This window comes from Colossoma macropomum, unplaced genomic scaffold, assembly GCF_904425465.1.
Source record: "Colossoma macropomum unplaced genomic scaffold, Colossoma_macropomum, whole genome shotgun sequence".
Lineage (NCBI taxonomy): Eukaryota > Metazoa > Chordata > Actinopteri > Characiformes > Serrasalmidae > Colossoma > Colossoma macropomum.
The window spans coordinates 29,894,286-29,903,860 of record NW_023494802.1 but is presented as its reverse complement, the minus strand read 5'-3'; positions in this window follow the sequence as shown (position 1 = coordinate 29,903,860).

Genomic DNA, 9,575 nt, shown 5'->3' with positions numbered 1-9,575 from the left:
AGAGATTTTAGAACATTGGTGGCATTCCCCTTTTTGTCATGTCCAACTCATAACTGCAGTCACTATAAAAACAAACATCTAATCTGTACAACAGAGAATAGAATACAGTTAATAGCAAAATGTTATGTTAAAGCTTTAGTGGGAAATCTTAATAGCTTTGAGATTTAAGGGATGTGTATGGCCTTTTTCACCAAAAGAGGGCGCCAAAACTCTGGTTATTTTTTCCTGTGTGCAGTGACCAGCAAACCACCAGGGGGCGCATCAAGAGCACTTAATCAGGGGTGCTCAATTCTGTTCCTGAAGATCTACCACCCTGGAGAGTTCGGATCCAACACACCTGGCTCTAATATTCAGATGCCCCTGAAGGCCTTGATTACCTGGATAAGGTGTGCTAGATTAGTGTTGGAGCTAAACTCTGCAGGGTGGTAGATCTTCAGGACCATAATTGGGCACCCCTGCGCTTAGGCTTGGTTCAGGCTTGGTTCTGGAGATCTGCCACCCTGCAGGGTTTATCTTCAGTTCTAATCTAACACACCTGGTCCAGGTAATCAAGGCCTTCAGAAACATCTGAATGTTAGAGCCATGTGTTGGATTTGAGCTCTCCAGGGTGGATCAGGATTGAACACCCATGTGTTAAAGCAACGGTCAGAGTTAACCTGTAGCTAACATGTTGACCCCCAAACCCCCCCCCCGGCATCCCTGTCCTCAGTTTAACATTAATACATCTAATCTATCCATTAATTGAAACTACTTAGCGTAGCCCACTACTGCTACCTCCACATTTATAATCATGGTGTGATGATATATGTATTATGCACTTTGACCAAAATTTATTCATTTACATACAGTCTTGTGCAAATTTTTGGCACCCCTGGTCAAATTACATTTTTGATTTACATGTTTTACATTGATTTACATAAATTACAGTTTTGTCGATTTTGTTCAAAAACGTGGACTGCACAAAAGTTATGGAACATTTAATATTTTTCTAATTTCCAATTTTATTTTTTTCCAGATATGTTGTCGTAAAATCTATCTATCTGTCCGTCCGTCCGTCCATCCGTTGGTGAAAGCTGACTCTCTCTTTTCTATCTCCAGGAATTGTATAACTCTATAACCAGAATAAAATCAATATGCACCCATAATGTTTATTGGCCCAGAGTAATGCAGCTGCAATTTGGCCCAGAACATTTGTCCCAAAGTGTCATTATGTAGTAGAGTCAGCTATCGTAATGGTCACTGTGACACCACGAAAGAGTTTAAAGCCTTAAAAATATATCGCTTTACTGCTCGTCCGATGTATTAGATTAGATGTGCAGAGCGAGACAGTGATTTGAGCGAACATGGCTTTGGTCAACATGTCTCTGATTACAATTCACTTCAATTCAATCATATGAGGTGTTATAGATTTTAAATCTTTGTACTTGTGTATGTTATATTACATATAAATAGCTGTTACATACATAACACGTCACAGTGTTTTCTGCATACTCGTCTGACTGTGTCGTGTTGTCAGGAGTCGTATGTAGCAGCTACGCGGCGGTGTTGATGTGACATCATGGCGCTGTTCGTGTTTAGAATGCTACATTTACTGTAATAAAGTTCAGACTTGGGTTGCCCTCAGCCCCGTCCAAACACTGGAACCTAATAATAAGGCCTTGTGTTTTTGTTGTTGTTTTGTCCTCATACAGACGTTATTGTGCTCTATCTGTGCTGACTCGATTCGTGGAAATTCATGGAAGGGAATACATCAGCCTTCATGGCCTGGTCTCTGACGTCACTTTATTCAGAAGCTGTGGTTGTTTGAGTCTTTCACACACAGAGAGAGAGAATACCACCAGGCCTTTACAACACGGTCTTCCTCCCCAGAGTCCTGGCCGTAACCATATCTGTATGAACGTGTGTAATTTACCTTTGAGGTGACATAGAAAAACACGTATAAGTACTATTTTTGTACATAAGGGGTTCATCCAAGGACAATAACAGTCATTTAGGTCTTAACTTTGCACAACAAGAAAACTTTTGCTTCGTGCCGTCCGGCCTACATGGGGAATGCGCTGCTGTCTTTAGAACGCGGCCTGATTCGCTGCACTTTTTTTTAATTATTTTGGCCCGATGATTCACTCAAAGTGTACAAAATTCAAAATAGGCAGCCAAAAACACAGCGTCACTGAGGGAGGCTCATGCTTGAGTAGTTTTGAGGGTTTTTATGCTGAATTCGCAGAAGGCAAGTGCTAATGTCATAGCCTGATTTGCCAGTCATCTGAAAACAAACTTGTTATGTGAAGAGAAGCATTCACACAAGACAGTCCGCCATAAACTCTGCACATCCTACACACGGCCTTTGTGGATTTTTGTAGTTCCAGTTGTGGTAATTTCTATTTTGAGGATGTAATAATCAATAAATGCACTTTTACCTTCCAACACAGCAGTTCTCAAACTTTGTGGGTTCCCTTTTGTGGTTGGTGAGTGCCTTTACGACCTCCGCTTACATCGCCTTGTTCCCCCATCCCATGGTCATGACTTTCACTTGAAGGGGAATTCCACCATTTTTTAAAATTTTCCACATAATTCAGTGGTTGCGATGTAAATAAAGTCGTTCAGAGTGGTTTGATGTGAAATGGTTCATTGTAGGGAAACTTACCGACTCAGATTTCTTTACAGTGGTGGTGATAGGAACCAGAGGTCACGATGTCTACAACACCAATATAGCCTTTTTATGTAAAATCCAAAACCACTGCATGTACCCCTCCACCATTAATGGCTTTTAACAAATACATTTTAACAAAAACTTTGTCTCAAAACTATAATAAAACAATGTTTCAGGCGTCTGGCAGTGTATTAATGTAATAACTTGTTATGAGGTGGATATTAGAGGAATTAAACTCTTCAGATGTCTGGATCACCACCACTCTTCCTCTAGAGCAGAGCATTTCACATCAAACCACTCTGAAAGACTTCGTTTACATATTAACCATTGAATTATGCAGAATAAAATAGGTGGAATTCCCCTTTTATGGAGTGACAGCCGTGTCTTCCTGGAACTTAATTCATTTTGCTTGCCTGCTCTGCAGCTATAGCTAATCTGCACGTTCATCCCTGTTCCATGAGGTAACCCGGGAGGTGACTGTCAAGTGTTACTGTAATGTACTCCATTTTAATTTTGTTTAATAAAAGCAGATTTAATATGCTTTTGGGTTTTTTTGTGGGCCCCCTTGGCACTCCCCTTTAGCCCCCCAGGGGTCCACAGCCCCAGTCTGAAAACTGCTGTTCTAATACATGCCCTGTTATTTAAATTTGTTTTTGGTTTTTGTTTTTATTTATTTTTAAAATATACATTTATTTATTCACTTTTGTTATTGAGGTATCCAAAGAAAACATGAAGGTGCCTCCAGTATCATTTCACTTTTCAAAGGTTCATGATTAAATTGTGGCAGTTTATCACACACAAATAAAAGCATTACATCAACATGATTTCAGTGTTTAACTTGCTTTGTCAAAATGTATGTTGATGTAACACGTTCTATTCATTTGCAACCACTTGTCATGTTTTAATCAGGGAAATTCAAAGTGCCATTTTTTCAATGTTTCAATGGTTCCTCAAAGAACCTCAGCAAAAAAAAAAAAAAAGGTTCCTGGAGGCACTTTTTAAGGGTTCTTCTGGTACAGTAATCTGAATAAGCTCTAAATGATCTATGAACCTTTTGGAGAGCAATTAAAAGTATTTAGTACTGAGCAAATCTGAACCCTCAAATTTGAAAAAATGATCATATCATGAACTTAAAAAACCTAAAAAAAATCTAACTTAAAATCCGTGTGTATGGATTTGTGTGTATGGATCCAAATGCAGTGTAGAGTCACATCAAAATAAAGTAAAACAACAGCTCAGAGGAACAAAAGCACTGTTCCTCATTCCAGACCTCACAAAAACAGGCTAAATGTGTTTGAAGGGTAGTAAATACATAAGACACAGGAGATAGAAGATTCCCACAAATAACAGTGTCCCAAGTGTTGAAATGATGAGGCACTTTTCTACAGGCACGGAAAACAACTTTTACTTTTAAGACCAGAAGACAGTAATGACGGAAACACATATGGCAGCATTTGAACCCAGTGCTCCATGTCTGGTGTTTATAAGAAGAAAGCTGTCTTTGGTGCTGTAATAGGTGAGTTATTAAAAGTGTGATTACTCATATCTGAGATAGTGTTCTGACGTATCTCACACTGTCCCAGCCAGGACGGCCATACCTTTAAAAACAAAAGTCAAAGTCTTCAGGACCATCATAATGCTGCAGCTAATCTGGGCACATTTCCAGTTGAAGAGCTGGAATTCAATGTAAATTTACAATATTATTCATTTGCTTGCTGTTGCTTTGCCACAACCAGGTTTGTGCTCTAATGAAGACTAATGGGTTGAAATGTATTAAGTGTAATGTTATCATGGCTACCAATGAGTCGAGTGTGTAAAACAAGTAAGTGGTGATATCTAGCACAGTGCTTCACTTCTTTAATTTCCAGTCAAAATGGCCATTTAGTATTATTTGGTTGCTTTTTCTGCTTCTCATGATCCATGTAGTCCAAAAACACAGTCACTGATGTGTCTGGACTCTGGGGTGACCATTCCATTGCTCTGAGAACACCAGCAGCACCAAAAAGGGTTCTTCTGTTGTTACAGGCTTGACATTGTAACAATAGCAGAACCCTTTTTGGTGCTATATAGAACCCTTTTCAAAAAGTAAAAGGTTTATTGAGTGTTTATGGTTCTATTAAGAACCATTGTCTTTACTAAAGAACCCTTGAAGAGCTATCCTTTTTAAGTGTGTAGTGTTGAGTTGTTGGATGGACAGACTGGATTTTGTCATATCTGAAGCAATAGTGGAGCTTGAGCACTCTTTATCTGGTGGTGACCATTTTGGTCAGTTTTGATTGGACATTAAATAAATAAAGGGTTCTCTCTGACTTTGGGACAGTACTGCAAATGGTTCAGTAAAGATGTTGGGGGCAAGGTCGTAATGGGGCTCATGGCACAGAGTGCTCCTAGTCATTCCAGCACCGGTCACTATTATAATATAGTATACAGTAACTACTCTCTTAAAAAAGATGGTTCATCATGAGTTCTTTAGTAAAGACAATGGTTCTATTTAGAACCATGAACACTCAAAGAAACATTTGCATGCCTAAACAGTCCTCTGCATGGTGAAATGGTTCTTCAGATTGATGTATGCATATGGCTCTTGTATTGTTACAAGCTTGACATGGTAACAATAGAAGAACGCTTTTTGGTGTTATATAAAACCATACACAACACACCGTCTATCAATCTGAAGAACCATTTCACCATGCAAAGAACCCTGTAAGCATGCAAGTGGTTTTTGAGTGTTTATGGTTCTATACAGAACCACTGGGCCTCATTGTTCAACTGTTTCAACTTAAAATCCACTTACGCAGTTTTCATGACGATTCTGACATTCAGCAAAGTTTTCTTATTTGGGATTTGTTTGTAAGTAAGAACAGAATCTACACACTCAACAGCACAAAGGTGTGAACAGTTCTGTGCTTTAAGAACACGTCACGAATCTGATGTAGACTTTTCCTTAGGACCTTTCTCAAGAAAAAAGTAAGAAAAAACTATTTCTTTTAAAGTGTACTGTGTGTTTCTATATTCGTATTTCTTACAGTGATGAAAAGAGTAGAGTAGATGCAGCATTTCTAACAGAAATGTGCTGTTTTATTCACACAGCTGCCCAGAAATAACCTAGAGGGTAACATGGGTCATGACCCGTGCAACAGTACGTGTGAAGGTAAACTATTATTCATTAATGATACGCTGCAATAGAGTGGAGGGGAACTGTGAACTTAGCTTTAAGGCTGGAAAATATCTGTATTTATGCAATGATAGGCAGAGTGCCAGTATGTTTAGATGTGCATCTCTCTCTCTCTCTCTCTCTCTACACCGAAACAGAAGCTTGGAGTTTATGACCCTAAATCGTTTGATGGCTAATAAAAATGAACTTGACTATGATGGCAATTCTGATAATAGCCATAAGAGGTTTACTGTAACAGTTACAGACTCAGCAGAAAGAAGACCTTGTTGTGAGTATAAAGACGAATCAAATGAAGTGGCAAAGCTGCGATTAAACCTGACCTCCGGCACGGTTTGTAATTTTCCATATCAGTTGATTCATGCAAATCCCTGCACACCTGATTCAATTCAGTAGCTAATAATCAAGCCCTTTGTAAGCTGAGTCAGCGGGTTAGAACAGGAGAAAGTCTACAGAGGTGCTGTACTGTGGGTGCCATGCAGTCACTGAGCTAAAATGATCTACATTTAGATTACATCATTATAGCATTCTTATATTATAGTTCATTAATACGTAGTAAACAAAGTAACTGTCAACTAGACAATCCAGTGGTTTCTAAACCAGCTGTTCAAAATCCCATGTAGAAAGGCTTAAGCTGACTTTGTGTAGAAGAAAAACTATAATTTCTTCTATTTTAACTGATTTAATTATGATATAATAGTGATTTTTAAGTCACCTGACTAATTGCGGTAGTTTATAAGGCTGCACAATGGTAAATAGTAAATGTCTATAATTTTTGGCTCAATTTTCTTTAACATAATCATCGTGCTTACTGTATTCAAACAATTCATTTTTAACACTCTTTTTTCATTATTTCTTCATTTAGTTTTAGTTAGAAACAAAAGGGTTAAATTCTTAAAACAGAAAATGACCCAATCAGGATTGGTATCTAGGTAAATATAGCCAAGTGAGCTCTTCCATTGGTTAGTACTTTAGGAACGTAACTGAAGGCCTCTTATGTCAGATTAACCACCAAGAAATTAGGAGGCAATCATGTTTTTATTTCCAATGAGTGGGACCAATTCTGTTTGAAAAAACTCACTCTAGGCCTTCTGGAAGTCCTAGATACATCAAGAACTGTGAGTGCAAGTGGTGGCCAGACTGATGTTTCAGTCAGATGTTAGAAATGGAAAACAGTAGCAGCTCCATGCCAAACACTTCACTGAGTAACTGTAAAACTGCTGCAAGGTAAAATATATGTTAATATATCTGTCACAAGTTTCAAATAAAACATGTCATTTCTTTTCCAAGCTTCAAATGGCTGTGTTTAATCTAGAACAGCCAGAAATGTTCATGGTAATCACTGCTAGCTTAGTGCTAACATACTACTTAAATCTTACAGGGGCGCTAGCACAAATTAGCATTACTGTGTTCCACAGTTTGCCACTGCCAGTAGTCAGTGGTAGATCTACTCTCAGGTCCTTTTGTTAGCTATGCTACAATGAACTCAGGTACCTTAATTTCACATTAGACAGACTTTAATTTAACCTTCCTGCTGTTAGCAAGACTCTTAATAAGCAGTTCCTCAGTAAATAACAGTACGTAAGCGCATTTACAGAATCTGCCAGTCTTAAAAACTTTCCCTTGTGTCTTTCATCAGAACAAAGTTCTCCTCTGGAACAAAAAACACTCAGGTCATCAGATATCCACTGATAGGCCCTCATAAAGCCGGCAAACGTCAAAGAGGAATGTACTAAGCCAGTACCGTGCTTCAATTAGTTCTTGATAAGATGTTACACTATTAGTAGGATGAGTAAGATAACCTTCATATATCAATCATGTTGAGAAATGTACAGAAAAGCAGGCGTAGACAACTGACAGGAAAGGCTAATGAAGGCCACAGACTTGGCTTAAAACCTTATTTATCCAAATACCACAGCTATGATAATGCTAATTTCTGCTAGCACCTCCATGGAGTTTGCTGTGTTTGCGCTAAGCTAACGACTTGCTGTAGTCTTGTTTGTTCTGAAACGGGCTTCTTGGTTCAAGAGCAGAATTTGAATGTGAGTTGTGTTTTGTTCTGGGAAAATCTTGTAGTGTGGGGGGTTTGATGACAACTAAGAACAAAAAATCTTCCAAATCTGTCATTATGAATTGGGACTGTCACATTTTTCAACACTGGTTGTAGTGTTGGCTAATCCTAAGAAGCCTTACTGTCATATACTCTGGCAGCGGGCTGAGCTTTATGACTGTATCTACGTTGAGTCATGTGACAGACACTTGCAAACGTATGAATTGTGGAAGTTTAGTTTTGGGAGTGGCTTGCTATGACCAGCCCCTCCCAAAGCCTGTTCCATGTAATACAATCCATTACAAAGATTCCCCCACCCTGTTTCTCGCAAATGATGTATCAACAGCATTGCTGTCTTACACTAGAATGGTTCTTCCTGCAATTTAATTCATAAAAAAGCCCAGCTTATACTGTCATGTACACTAAATCCACCACGGATGAGATATAGAATTGCCAGTTTTGGGGCTTAATCTTTAGATTTAGGAATGTGCTTATGATTTAGATTGTGTGGTGTTATTGTATTTTGTATTTTTAATGTGTGTTTTACTTATTCTGTATTACTCATGTTTACCTGGCCAGGGACTGCAGAGATTAGCTAGTTAGCCAAGTCTGGCACAAAGCACCTTTTCTTATGAGATTATGGCACATGTATGGTCCCTGATAACATAAACACAATAAACCGAAAAAAAAACCTAATGTGTACTGTTCTAAATTTCTACTGACCAGCCACTTCATTAAGTGCACCAGTTGTCCTCTCATTGTCCATTTTATTAGCTCCATTTACATGAAGGTGCACTTCTACAGTTACAGACTGTAGTCCATATGTTTCTCTGCATACTTTGTTAGCCCACTTTTACCCTGTTCTTCAATAGTTAGGTCCACAGGACCACCACAGAGCAGGTACTATTTGGATGGTGGATCATTCTCAACACTGCAGTAACACTGACTGAGTGAGGTGGTGGTGTGTTAGTGTGTGTTGTGCTGGTCTGAGTGGATCAGACAAGCAGTGCTGCTGGAGTTTTTAAACGCCTCAGCGTCACTGTTGAGAATAGTCCGCCCACCAAAAATATCCAGCCAACAGTGTCCTGTGACCACTGATGAAGGACTAGAGGATGACCAGCACAAACTGTGCAGCAGCAGATGAGCTATCATCTCTGACTTTACCTCTACAAGGTGGACTGACAAGATAGGAGTGTCTAATAGAGTGGGCAGTGAGTGGACACAGTGTTTGTTGTAGATCTACAAAGCGCACCTATATGTTAAGTGAAGCTGAAAAAATGGACAATGAGTGTAGAAACAAGAAACTGAACTTAATGAAGTGGCCATGTTGAGACTAGTGTGTAGTTGAACTCCCATCCACACCCACCCACACCCGCACATTGTAACCCATACAGAACCACACCACGAACATCAACTTGTTTTAAATATTTATTTACAGTCTTTACTTTACAGTTCTGACTGCTGTAAAATCTTTATATACAGTACATTACAGGCAGTCTACAGTGATCCTTGTCCAGAGGTCACAAGTCTTTGGAAACACGTTTCATAAAAATAATGCAAATACGTTGCGATACAAGTTGCATACTGCTTAAAAATCTGTGCATTTAAGAGTTAGCAAATTTCATTCTTTACAAATATTCAAAAAATAAAATTCTTTAAATAGTTTTAAACAAAATATTTTCAGTGTTATATTTAAGAAAAAA